Raw genomic sequence first — 14,279 nt, 5'->3', positions numbered from 1 at the left:
ATCTAGGCTTATGATACAGTTTATAACTTTTTATAGTACCATTATTATAATGATATTATTTGGGGCTTTCTTTAAAAAGATAGTACTTAAATTCCTTTGTTTACTTTTGAAAATGAAACCAACACACTTATTTGTTTGTTTTGATTTCAAAGTCAAACATTTAAAGTCTTCTATAGTGTGGAATTATTCAAAAAGGCATGTGTATTTTGCAAATTACTTTATTATTTTTACATTTCAACACATTTCTTGTTGAAATAATACCATGCAATATTTAATAAAAAAATTTAGAATCACTCAGCTTCACCATTTTATGTGGCTAAGGGGTACGCTGCTGCTTCTGCGGCTTAGTCGCTTCAGTTGTGTCCACCTGTATGCGACCCTGGACTGTAGCCTACCAGGCTCCTCTGTCCATAGGATTCTCCAGGCAAAGAATACTGGAATGGATTGTCATGCCCACCTGCAGGAAGGAGGTATGCTATAAGTTACTAAACTAATTCCGCATTACCAGATATCAATCCAGTGTTTTTTCTAATTATGCCTGGCTATGGATGATGACTTAATGAGTAACTTTGCAAGCATATGTTTTCTTTACAAGGTTACTTGTTTGTGACCAAGTACCAAGTTTTTGATTATTGAGTCAAAGTGTAGAACTGGATCCAATTAATTTGTCTCCACAAGATACAAAGGTTACCCCTGTGCCTCTCCATTCTAAACTCAATGCCTGGTAATACTGCCTCTGAGTACTTTAATTAAGATAACTGCAATAAAATATTTTATATAAAAGAAGGCATTACTTTTTTTTTCTATAAGAAAGTGACCTTTTGCTCTTTTTTCCTATTTACACAATATATTATAAAACAGCCTCAGAAGTTGAATGAGTTTAAACCCAGTAACCTTTAATGATATCTACAATCATTTTTTCCAATAGTTTCAGGGTTCAAGCTAACTTATTGCCATATAATGTGAGTCAGAGTGCAAAGTGAGACAAGTTCTACATGTTGCCTTTTATGTAGATAAAACCCTAAATGAGCATATTGGTGCTATCTGGGGTGCCGCATAACTTAAAATAGATAGTAAAATTATAAAATGAGATTGCTTCTATAATTTGTTCTATTTAACTTGTATCACTGTGGTACGTGTTACACCTGAATAACCCAGGGAAGTACTGATAAATTCTGTGTCTGTTTATCTGTGTGTATTTTTAAATACATAGGTGTCCTGAAAACTTGAAACATAACCTTTTGTGTCAACACTAGGGTTTTATAGAACTTTTCAAAATGTCTTTACTCCTAACTGTATTATGCAAAAGACTATCGCCATATATATCTAAACTCATAACAGGAAGACCAGTGTCACGATGACCTTGAGACTGTTATTTTAGAAATGTATCTATTGATTTGTAGTGTTTTGTGAAGAACACAGTAGTCAAAGTAGAAAGTTACTACAGCTACCTCATATGCTGTATATTTGTATAACCGAGAGCCGCTCAATTAAGTTAAACCACGTAAAGGAAGTATCTCATGTCCAGTGAAATGAGTTCTAGGAAACTGAACTCTACAGAATTGAATTAACATCTGAGTTCTGCTATGGAAGACAAGACTTTGCCTCTCTCTGGACTTCAGTTTGGACATCTGCAATAAATAAGGAAGAGGCACACAAGATACCTTCTAAGACTTGTTCAAAACGTGGAGTGTTGTTATGCTATGCAAAGGCCATCAACAGCAGCAAAGCTTTAGCATGAAAGGATTCAGTGACAATAACCAACATATTAAGTTGTAATTATAATTACCAAGCAAATGTGCAATATACACAGACATTCCTTTATTTCCTTCTTTATGTGTAGGCAGTATCAGGGGTAGCCAAATATTCGTAGTATTAAAGTCTGTATCATGCTTTTATACTTAGTGATCAACAAAATAGTGGATGCTGTTATTACACAGCCCAGTCATTAAGTTATGGGCCTCGAGGATTGTTTTCTCAAACCATTCTTAAAAATACAGCTTTATAGACAAAGAAAAAGAAGAAAAATGAAAAGCTGACTTCAAAATCAGAAGATCACATCATCTCCTTTGCTCACTCTGTCATTATATTTCTGATTCTGCCTCCCTTGGGAAGCCTTTTCTGATGTTTCCAACTCGGAGTTCTCTCTCTCTCTGTCCCTCTCTCACTTCCTCTCTCCCTCCCTCCTTCTCTCCTTTTCTGTATCACTCTTCTATAATTCTACTTCCTTCATGCACCTTATCAGAGAAGGCAATGGCACCCACTCCAGTACTCTTGCCTGGAAAACCCCATGGACGGAGGAGCCTGGTGGGCTGCAGTCCATGGGGTCGCTAAGAGTCGGACACGACTGAGCAACTTCACTTTCACTTTTCACTTTCATGCATTGGAGAAGGAAATGGCAACCCACTCCAGTGTTCTTGCCTGGAGAATCCCAGGGATGGGGGAGCCTGGTGGGCTGCCGTCTGTGGGGTCGCACAGAGTCGGACACGACTGAAGCGACTTAGCAGCAGCAGCATGCACCTTATATTTTCAAAGCACTTAGCTTTCCTCTTTTTAATTAGCACTGGGTAATATTCCTAATATCTCCTACCAAATTTTAAATCCTTTATGAGGGTAGGATTTTCTTTTATCATCTGCATATTGCTCAAAATACTTCATATCTTAGCAGTAAGCATTATGTTACTTGTTGAATTGAATCAATACTAATCTAATTAATGAGCTCAACATTGTTATTTCCTATGAGAGTATTTATATGAGTGAGTGTTGATACCAAGCTTCCCCAATAGGTCTTAAGTGATGCAATTACACAGGAGCCCAAAATACAATCCACATTTTTTTATTTGATTCTCAGGGTACATCTGAATGACATAAGCTGGGTTTATGAAGTCATGGGAACCATGAAAACACTTGTACCAGTGCACAAAGATGATCCTGTGACATGCCTGTCCAAGAGATTACATTGCGTGCTTCTTTCAGATTGTCCCCTTGCAAAATCACGAGTAGACTTACAGATCTACCAGGTGAAAAGAGAGCATACGCCCACATCTGCTGCTGTCACAGAAACAATTGTGTTTACCCTCAACTGCGGGGTTTACCTTTCTTACTCATCACTACTCTGTAGCATCTGAATGAGCAGGAACCTTGGAGGTGACTTTTTGTGAAAAGCTTGAAAAAGACCTTTAAGACCACAGATAGCATACAGATAAAATCAGAGTCACAGTTTTCTAATCACAACACTTCTCCAGGGAATTTGTTATTCTTATACAAGTTGTGGGTTCAATCCCTAGGTTGGGAAGATCCCATGGAGGAGGGCACAGCAAACCACTCCAGTATTCTTGCCTGGAGACTCCCCATGGATAGAAGAGCCTGGTGGGCTACAGTCCCATAGGTTCACAAAGAGTTGGACATGACTGAAGTGACTTAGTGTACATGCATACAAGTCAACGCAAATCAGTTATAAAACATTTTACGTTGCTAAAATGAAACCTGCCTTTAGCTATAATGTTAGGCAAGATTTTATTAAGATATTTTGCATAAATAACTCAATGAAGTCATGACTTAAAATGCCCAACCTGTGTTTTGCAGATAGAAGTTTATAATATGCCATGAAGAAGAAAACAATATTTCACATCAAATATAAAATGTAATTTTCACAAATCTTGGAAAAAATGTCTTTACATAAATTAAAACATAATCTATAGAGCATTTTAAGTGAGTCAATTTACGGTCTTTATGGACTTTATAAGGTCTCATTTAAACCACTTTGGTTATATGTTGTTTTATGGTTAAGTTTCATTTTCAACAAGTCAAATGAAAGCAAAACTCTGACAACCATACCTGCCAAATTTTGCCCCAAACTGAAAATAGTGTAAGTTTTTGGATTGTCCAAAACTTGTTTGGCCTGTTGTGGAGGACTTTCTAACTTATGAGTAGAGAAAATGTTAGGAAGTTTACAGCCATATGGTTCGCATACCCATGGAATGATGAAACAAAGGATCTTACTTTGTATTTGTTGTCTGGGAGTTTGATGAATCTGTATTCTGTTGCTCAGCTAGATCAGATTGGGGAGTCTTATTGCTTTTGAATCTCTCTCTCATGTTAAATGCAATTGTCTGTATATATGTTAGATAGTGCTGGTTAAATGAAAGAATGTAATAAAGCTCAGATAATAGGAAGAGAATCTAATTAAGACTAAGTCAGAAACACCTATGAATCATAGGCAACATCTCTGATACCTCACTTTATCTGCATCTGCATAAACCTCCACCATCAAAATTCAATGCCAACTTACTTGCTTTACACATCTCTCCTGATCTCCTTTCTCAAAATTTCTACAAAGCTTTTGCCCTTCAGACTGTACATCTTAGCAAAATTCAATGGGTACGATATTTCTTCTTCATCTGTTTTGTCTTGCTCCACATTTGGGGGGATTATAAGTATCTTGAAAAGAGACAATGTCTCTTTGCTTTGTGTATTTTTCAAAGTGACTAGCACAGAGTAGTACCCTATTAAATGTATAAATTCAAACTTCCTAAAAAGAAATTGTGTTTTGGTAAAATGCACTCCAAATTATTAACCTTTTTTATTGGTAAAAATCCATGTACCCATGGGATATCTTATTTGCAGTAAATTCTAGTAGAATACTTGTGTGATTTTAATGACTACCTGAAGTCTCCATTACCTAAGATGCACCATGACACAAATACACAGGGTGGAAGAGAAAGGTAATTAGAAGATTCAGGTGTTTTGTACGCCTTTTCTTGCATGCAGCTGCTGTTATCTCTACTTATCGTTGATGTATCATTTTACATTCTGGCAGCAATGATTATTCCTAATTATACACAGGAAAATAAACAGTAGTATATGTTTAATACAAACCGTCTGTCGTTTGGGAAGTCATGTCAAATGGTTAATCATGTTTAAGACTAACAGTACCAGGTTGAGGGACAGAAATCTACTGGGAAATAACAACTTCCTCTCTTCTAAATCTTGATTTAAAATGTAATCTGAAGGTCAGAAAAAATGGCTTCAAGATACATGTTAGCATTTTTACTGAAGATTAGTTTCTCCTTTTACATGAAGAATTCTTCTGGATTAGATAACACATCCACCCCTTCTTGCTTGGGTTTCCCTGCAGGCAGCAGTATCTTCCCTTTACTGCTCATCTCCCATCTTCAGCCACTTACCGCTTGTCCCGCGGTTAGAACAAGGCAGAAGAATCCAACATTTGTGCTGCAACTCAACCAGTTTCTAGCTGACAAGAAATGCTTAGCAGGTTTTTTTTTTTTTTTCCCCAATTTCTCTGGTAAGGGAGATTATTATGGTTTTACCGAGGCTTAACTCTGCCTTGCAAGTAAGAACTATTCCTTCACATTAGTCCAGTGAAATTAAGTACATTTAAAAATATATATATTGTTTTTTAGTCTGCAATCAGTGTACTGGGAAGAATTATTTACCTTGAGTAAGTGGGCAGGTAGCTATTTTAAAACAAGTTTGGATAATGTCATAACTGTTGATAACTTTGGAAAGAAAAATCAAAGAGGGCACAAAACTAACGGTCACATTTATGGTCCCTCAAAATATTCCCAGACTTGTGCATATCTACCTGTGATTACATGGCAACTACTCATTTGCAAAAGCTTATATATTTTGTGAGGAAATATTAGGGTTCCCTAATAGAGAAAGCAAGGGAATTCCAGAAAAATATCTACTTCTGCTTCATTGTTTGCAAACAAAGGTCTGTATAGTCAAAGTTACCGTTTTTCCAGTAGTAATTATTATGGATGTGAGAGTTGGACCAAAAAGAAAACTAAGCATCAAAGAACTGATGCCTTCAAATTATGGTTCTAGAGAAGACCTTGAGTCCCTTGGACTGAAAAGGGAGCAAACCAGTCAGTTCTAAAGGATATCAATCCTGAATATTCATTGGAAGGACTGACGTGGAAGCTGAAGCTCCAATACTTTGGCCACCTGATGCAAGGAGCCAACTTATTGGAAAAGACCCTGATGCTGGGAAAGACTGAAGGCAAAAGGAGAAGAGGGCAGCAGAGGATGATGTAGTTAGATAGCATCACTGACTCAATGGACATGAGTATGAACCAACTCCAGGGAATAGTAGAAGACAGGAGCCTGGCGTGCTGCAGTCTGTAGAGTCTCAAAGAGTCAGACACGTCTTAACAACTGAACAACAACAATTAGGGTTCCCGCTAACAGCTACAACATTGTTAGCTGGGGAGACTCCTAGAAAGTCTGCTGTTTCTGAATCTTTCAGTGACTCTGGTGTCAATTGCAGATCTCATTCAGACCTTGCCGATACTTTGAACATCATAAAAGTCAAGCATTTAAAATTTTAATACTCTGTAGTAAAAAAATATATAAATAATGGGAATCTCATTTTACTAGAAGCTACAATGTGTAGTGACTTATATCTGCAATGAATTGTTTCTCCTCCACACCAAACTTGAAGAATGCCAAAGAAATATGCATGACTGAATAAATAATCTAGTATTTCAGGAGAATGGGTATACAGACAGTGGCTAATTGTGGAAGAAGAGGTGAAGGAAAATCGGGTGTGTGTTATGAGAAAATAGGGGGAAAACCAACCACAATTTGGGCTGAACAGAGGAGAATCATAAAAGCTGTCAGCAGGGTCTGATCATAAGTGAACATATTTCCAAGGAATAGTAGACATTGTACATTCCAAGAACAGAAGAGAAAAAAAAACAGACGATTATATTCCAATAACATGAAGTCGAGATCCTGATGCTTTAGGGTCCTGTTATTCCCCATGACCACTCACCTATTAATAAAATGCCAAAAATAGAGAAACAGAGACCACATTCTTCATCCCTATAAGTTGACACAGCTATTCATCTTTAGTGAGATGAAGGTCATAGAAAAACCTGGTTTTATGAGCAAGAGGAGTCAAGAAATAAACACTCAATTTGCCATTAGCCATTATGAATAAGGCAGCAAAATTAATTTATTTTAATGCTATACCCAAGAGGCACATGTTTTCCTTTCTATGTGATTATGAAAATACTGAATTCCCCCTGAGGAAAGAAGTCCTTTTTTTAGACTTCAAGAACAGACAACCCAATTTTCTCTGAGTTTGTTCTTTCTCCTTTGAGAGCATACTTAATTTGTTAATGCAGGAGTGCATTTGTCACCAATAAAATTCATCTTCACTCTATAAACAGACTGCCTGAAATTAGTCCTGATCGAGAGAAAGCTAGAGAGAGTGTATTTGGTTGTGTGTTATGAAAACATAATTCAACGGTTTAATTTGTAATAAATTTTTTTTACCTCGAACCATTGCACAAGTAACAGAAAAAAATATACTGAAAGACCATGCTTTTATTCACCTTTTGACTTTCATGATTATGAATCCAAAAAGCAAACTCTTTTCTTTAATAGGGGTTTCACTGATGTTAAATGGAGCCAAAGGCTGTCAGAGTGTATTGCTTTCAACACTGTTATTTATCAACAAGCAGTGAAATTGTGGCTGTTTGTAAGGCACTATGTTAAGAGTTCAGAAAGAAATAAAAAATGAATGGGACAGGGCAGCTGCCCTCAAGTAATGTACAACCTACAAAGGACATCCACACTGACATAAATACTGCCTTCCAGGGCACAAGGGAAGAAGAGTCATGAGTGCATTTGGTTAGACTGCATATGACAGAAACCTCAGCTAAACTAGCTTAATGATAAGGAAATTTGGTGTGATGCAAAAGATGAAGTACAGAGTTGAGGCAGGCTGCAGGGGTTCAACTGTGGCACCCAGCATGCACTTCCCCCCATCCCTCTCAAGCTGCCAATCACAGCATTGATTCACCCTAAGGCTGCTGGCTTTGCTGGAAAATGGCTGCCGCTACCAAGCAGAGCAACATGCTTCTTTTTTTATCCAGCAGAAGAGAAAAACTGAGTTCTTTCTCCCAAATCCCTTTCTTAGTATTGCACTGGCTCATGTCCACACTCATGGCTGATAAGAGGGATGGGATTACCTTGAATGACTTAGACTAATCTGTAGGGTAGAAGAGAGGGTGGAGGAAGCAAGGACAATAGGAACCGAGGTATAGCAAAGGAATTAGACCTGAAGCAGATCCCCAAACTCCTGTAGCTTCCTTGGGGTTTGGTGGGTTATCTTGAAGTTCAGAAGTGCCAGCAGAATAGGCAAGAGGCAGTACTTAGTATGGGGAAAATGTTTTCAAAGCCTCTGAGAGATGATTCATTATGCCTCTGTGACATTTCTAAATCTGGGTAAGAGGAATACCTCAGTATTCTCCCAAAGTCAGATAATCATTCTAAAGTGGTTGCCAAGCAGTTTTTAAACTGATATTTCTAGCTCCTTCCAAAACAGTCTGTCACTAAACTCACCCACTCTACATAGGAGGGGAAGAAGCTGCAGTGATATTACTTTTTATAGAGACGTTAATTCTTCAGTTTTGTCAGCTTTTGAAGGGTAATACGATGCTTTCAATCTTGTTATACCTCTTGTCTGTGGGCACCCTACCCTATTCTGAGTCCATACCTGGTCCTTTGCACTGAACTATAAGATTGCTTGTTTATTTTTTTAAATCTTTAATGTTTACAATGTGTCACATGCTGGTATAAGCTCATTACAGGTGTTAGAAGCTCATTACAGGCAAAACTCATTTGATTTTCATAACAAGCCCTGAAATAGGAATTATAGTATTCTAACTTTACAGGTGAGACAACTGAGCCACAGAGAGACTGAGTAGCTAACCCAAGATCACAGCAGTCAGTGGCAGAGCTGGGATTTAAATCCAGACATTCAAGGCCCAGAGTCTATATTCTGGCCTAGAATACCACAGAATTACATATAAATTATCGACTTTCTTTACCAAACAAGAAGTAAAATTTCAGTGATTGATTCACATTTACCTCAGGTACTGTCAAAATGTCACCATTTTGAACTCTTTAGTCAGAAGATAGGACTGAAAGGAAGTAACTGTGGCCAGTGAGTGAGAGATACGGCAGGGTACAAGAGACTTGAGAAGGGCTATGCTGAAAACTTTAAACTTTATCCTAAGTGTGGTAGGTAATACTTTCTGAAGGGTAATCAGAAAACTTAGATAACAGCATTCAAATAAGTCAATAATGCAATAATGAGGAAGAAGAGTATTGTTTCTGCGAGAAGTTGGAGGAGAAAGGGAGTAAACATTTGTTGAACACCCAGTGTACGAAGGGACAGTGCCTGATGCCTTGCGCGTGATTCGTCATTCAGCAAGAACTTTTCAAGGTTTAATTCCCCCCAGTAGAGAGCTTGGAAAATTTAGGTAACCTGCCTATCGTCTCAGGAAAGACCTAGAATTTGAAATACATCTGATCTCAAAACCAATACCTTTTTTTGCCCACCACCCATTAGGAAGCCCCCAGAGCTTCTCCATGCCAAAGACCCAAAGAGAAAGGATTTCTTCCCACACACCATTATTCATCCTGTGACATGATAGCCTCTTTAAAGAAAAATAATAGCTGTATATAAGAAAAACTAAGTATCACTGAGAAACTTCTCTCAGATCTTTTAATTACAGACATCAGTGAATAAAGACCTGAATATGTGAGCAAAAGAACAAACAAATGAACGAACAAAAACCACTGGATAGCCAGCCAGGACAGAAACTTGATCACCACTAAAGTATCTTCTCTGCTTCCCTGAAAAAGGAGAAATTAAACACCACCCCCTACCCCAAGCACCATGTGCCCAGGGAGAGCACAGAATTCCCGGGATCTTCCTTGAGTTGCCCAGGGCATCATTGTATATACTTGCAAAGTACGCCAGCCCTAAAGGATGTGAGGTGCATTTCTGTTTCTCATACGGTGACCCTGCACGCCTCAGCTTCTAGCTAGAGAGCAAGCTTCGGGAGAAGAAGCTCATTACTCACGAGGGCTAAGTCTTTGTTATGTTCCCATGAATAACTTATAGCTGTGTGGCCTCATGAACAGCGGCCCCGACCGGGCTGACGTGATGGTCATACACCGAATCCTGATCCACCCTCCCAGGAGAAAACGGGAGTATTTGCTCGGTTCATGTTTCGCCAAGAGAGGCTCTTCAACTATTTATAAGTTGAATAGAAATTTCTACTACTTCAGCTGACATGGTGGCTCTACCTAGCAACTGATAAGAGGGATCCATCTAGAGCCTTTAGGAAGCCAGCTTTGGCAAAGGGCAGTAGTGGTAGGGAAGGGGACCAGGTCGTCACCAAGGGAAGCTCTCCTCCAGCACGCTCCGCTCCCCTCCTCCTCACTCAGTCTTCTCCTGCTCCACCACAACTAAGACCTCATGTCTACGGCTTGTCTAGAATGGACATTGCCACTAACTTTTTGCAAACATGCCCATAGGTAGGTTCCTGTGCCTTATCAATGCTTATTGAGGATGCGCTGAAACTGATCAGAATCTCAGTGTCCTTCTTTTTCTGGAAGGAGGGCTGTCACCTCTAATTCAGTCCTATCCAATTCAAAACAGATTTGCTGAGGACCTTCAATGTACTGGTTCTGGGATTTTAAAGATTAATAAAATTCAGTCCTTTCCCTCCAAAGGCTTAAAACCGTATAGAGAAACAGAAGCACTGAAAGTATTGTCTAACATAACTGCTCTGCCCCGGAAAAGACACAAGGAGCCGAGGAGGTCACTTAACCCAAGCTGGAGGATTACCTGATGAATAACGTGTGCAGACCCAGTGCTGTGTACATTCCTCACCTTATGTAATCCTCACAACAGCCCTCCCCGTAAGTCTAGTCCTACTACTAAACTGATTTTTCTGGTCAGGTCTCCCAGGCTCAGAGATGTTAAATGGTTTGCTCAATCTGACAAAGCAAGTGACAGATATAAAATTTAAACAGCCCAGACTAACCACAAAGACCATGCACTTACTAATAAAACTGTATTACCTCTCAAAAGCAATTTACAGAGTTTAATGTTCATGACTATATTAATTTATTGTTCAAGAAACAGTTGCCAAATCTCTCATATGTTCAAGGCACTAAAAGGAACAAAACAGCATTATGGGGTGGTTCTGGATCTCTGGTTCTTGCCTTTGAAGATCATCCTAGGTGAAGAGTCTTAAATGACAGCATTCAGTCAATCTGAATATTCTGGAAACATTTGCAGAATACTGTTTTGTACTACCATACTTGATTCTGAGAATATGGCTGCTGCTGCTGCTGCTAAGTCACTTCAGTCGTGTCCGACCCTGTGCGACCCCATAGACGGCAGCCCACCAGGCTCCCCCGTCCCTGGGATTCTCCAGGCAAGAACCCTGGAGTGGGTTGCCATTTCCTTCTCCAATGCATGAAAGTGAAAAGTGAAAGTGAAGTCACTCAGTCGTGTCTGACTCTTAGCAACCCCATGGACTGCAGCCTACCAGGCTCCTCCATCCATGGGGTTTTCCAGGCAAGAGTACTGGAGTGGGTTGCCATTGCCTTCTCCTGAGAAAATGGAGTGATCTTAAAAAAAAAAAAAGAAAAATCTCTGTCCTCTTGGAATTTATATTTTGGAACATATGCAAATAAACATGTTGAAATTCATGTTGAAGATGGTAAGGGCTATAAAGAAAAGTCAAATTGAGCAAGGGGCTGAGGGCACAGTGAGTGACTGAATGAAGAGCTTAGCATTTTGAATCAGCTATTCAGTGAAAGCGTCTCTGATAATTGGAGGAGAAACCTGAATAAGGTGAAGAAACGTGTAATGTGATCATCTTTGTTAAGAGTATCTATGGTGCTCGCTTCGGCAGCACATATACTAAAATTGAGGAGTATCTATGGCTAGGCAGGAGCAACGGAAACTGCAAAGACTCAAAAAAAATAGAACAGATTTAGAGGTAACAGGAATGGCAACGGGCCAGATCACAATGAGAGACTGGGAGCATTAGGAGATAGGTGAGAGGTCAAAGGACAGGTTATCCAGGGCTTTGTCAACAGTGTACAAAGTTCCCCGTTTTCTTTGCAAGAGAAAGGAAAACCACTGGAGAACTCTGAATGGGAGTGGGGGGTGTCATGCTCTGATTAAATTTTTAACCATTCTGGCCTCTCTGTCAAGAACTGATTATGGAGACAAATAAGTACAAACAGGAAGTCCAATTAGAAGATCATACAAGCCTAAATTTGAGATGATAGTAGGTTAAACTAAGGGGGAAACCGTGAAGGCTGTCATATTGGGGATATATTTTTCATGGTAGTGCTGACAGACTAGATTAGATGTGGGCTGTGAGGAAAAAGAAGACTGAACACGCTTAAATCACTGGAACAGTGCCTGGGACTGAGGTTGTTCTCAACATGCAGGAAATCTGCTCCTTACCTAGGGGAAATAGGTCTCAGACTAACTAATCACATATAGGGTCCATAAGAGGAGCCCAACAGAAGTCTAACCTCATGGCCACCACCCAGCCATGAGCAAGTAGATAATATTCCACCTCAGTTGCTTTGATCAAATTGCTAAGTAGCTTCTATTTGGGTTCAAATAAACCAATGTGAAGAATTACTAAAAGAAATTTGGTTTTATCAAGTGTGAGGGAACTCCTTGGTGAAACTGTCACTACTGTAAGCAGAACACAGTTCTATTTATTGTACAACTCAAACATTGCTTTACAAGAGAAGTCTTCCATGGACCTCTTCCACCTACATTAGGTCATCTTGTTACAGCCTCTCAGCACTTCTGTATCTTTCCAGCATAACTCGTGTCAGTTTGAAATTTGGTGAATATATATAGCCGATTAATATTTGCCCCCATGCAAACTACCATCCCACCCTTTTTAACTTTGAAGTATTTGCCTAGGGAAAAATACAGTAAGCACTCAAAAATATTTCTTGGAAAATGAGTTAGCACTTCCATGTTACAACACAGTATTCACAACAGCCAAGAAAAAGAAACAAAAAACTAAATATCTAGAAACAGATGAATGAATGAATGAAGAAAATGAATATACATGCAGTGGAATACTATCAAGCCTTTTTTAAAAAAAGGAAAGTCTGTAGTAAGCAGCAACATGGATAAAACTTGAGAACATTATGTTGAGTGAAACAAGCTAGTCTCAAAAAGACAAATACTACTTGATTCCACTCATATGAGTCATCTAAAATAGTCAAATTCATAGAATCTAAGAGTGGAATAGTAGTTGCCAGGGGCTGGGAGGAAAAGGAAATGAAGAGTTAGTAATCAACAGGCATGAAGTTTCAGTTAACAAAGATGAATAAACTCTGTACAACATTGTGCCTATGTTAAATAATAATGTGTTTTACACTGACAATTTTACTAAAGTATAAGTCTCATAGTAAGTGATTTTATAACAATAACATAATTATTAAAAATAATAAAAATGTATTTAAAGTATATTTCATTTTTAAAACAGAGAGCAAATGACCTATGAAGAAAACTAGAATGAAATTTAATGATTATGAGCACTTAACTCAATTTTTAAAATTCTATTTATAATCACTAATTATCCTACGAGAATGTACAGAATTCATTTCAACAGAGCCAGAGCTGCCACAGAGAAATGCTTCTTACAAGTCATCTAGAACTTTAGGCTGTGATAAAAGTTTATGGCTTTAGTATCAGGGTATCTGAGATTGATTCGGTATTGATTTAGAATAACTGGTCTCTATAGGTATACACATGAAGTGTGTCTCACCTAGATTACAGCCGTAGCCTCCCAACTATTTCCTTGCTTCCATCTTGCCCTGTTAAAATTTTCAACACAGCAGCCTGATTGACTCTTTCAGAATACATCACTCTTTTATTCCCCCACCCCCATATCTCTCAGAATAAATGCCAATATCCTTATAATGGTCTCCAACACCTTTATCAATCAGGGACCTGGAAGGAAAGTAGGTAGCAAAATTAAACTGATAATAGAAGGGAGTTTAATAAAGGGACTACTTACAAAGCTGAGGGTGAGGCTTAAGAAGCTCATTTATAGATACTGCACTAACCCTGAGGCTAGCAGCCCTGGAGAGCTATCACCATCTCTTGTCCTAACGGGGCAAGAGGAGCCCCGGGAAGCAGCTTGGAGGGGGCTGCCTGGCAGAAGCTGTGGCCTTTGGTAAAAGGATAAAGTCACTGAGCAGCAACCCAGCAGGGAAGAAGCCAGGGAAATAAATGTCCTGACCCTGGCATTCCCCGGCTCTTGCATCTTCTGTCTGGAACTCACATTGGCTGAGCCCCGCTGGAAGGTGACAGGCCAAGGAGTCTGTTGATATAGTCCATACACCTCTCCCTTCCAGGGCACAGAGCATGGCAGAGAAGAGAGAATACTGGATCT

The 14,279-nt window shown here is 39.0% G+C and overlaps 1 long non-coding RNA gene across 1 annotated transcript; it reads right to left on the bottom strand.

Annotated features, from left to right (window-relative positions):
- Positions 1 to 294: 294 nt before the first annotated feature.
- LOC122679119 lies at positions 295 to 14,024 on the bottom strand. The gene is made up of 2 exons (XR_006336331.1): positions 13,902 to 14,024; positions 295 to 457 (listed from the first exon to the last, which is right to left on the bottom strand). It is a non-coding gene; the product is annotated as an uncharacterized LOC122679119 (long non-coding RNA).
- Positions 14,025 to 14,279: the final 255 nt, after the last annotated feature.

Source organism: Cervus elaphus, chromosome 3 (genome assembly GCF_910594005.1).
Source record: "Cervus elaphus chromosome 3, mCerEla1.1, whole genome shotgun sequence".
In the NCBI taxonomy this organism is placed as follows: Eukaryota; Metazoa; Chordata; class Mammalia; order Artiodactyla; family Cervidae; genus Cervus; species Cervus elaphus.
This window is presented reverse-complemented; position numbering and strand designations above follow the sequence as displayed.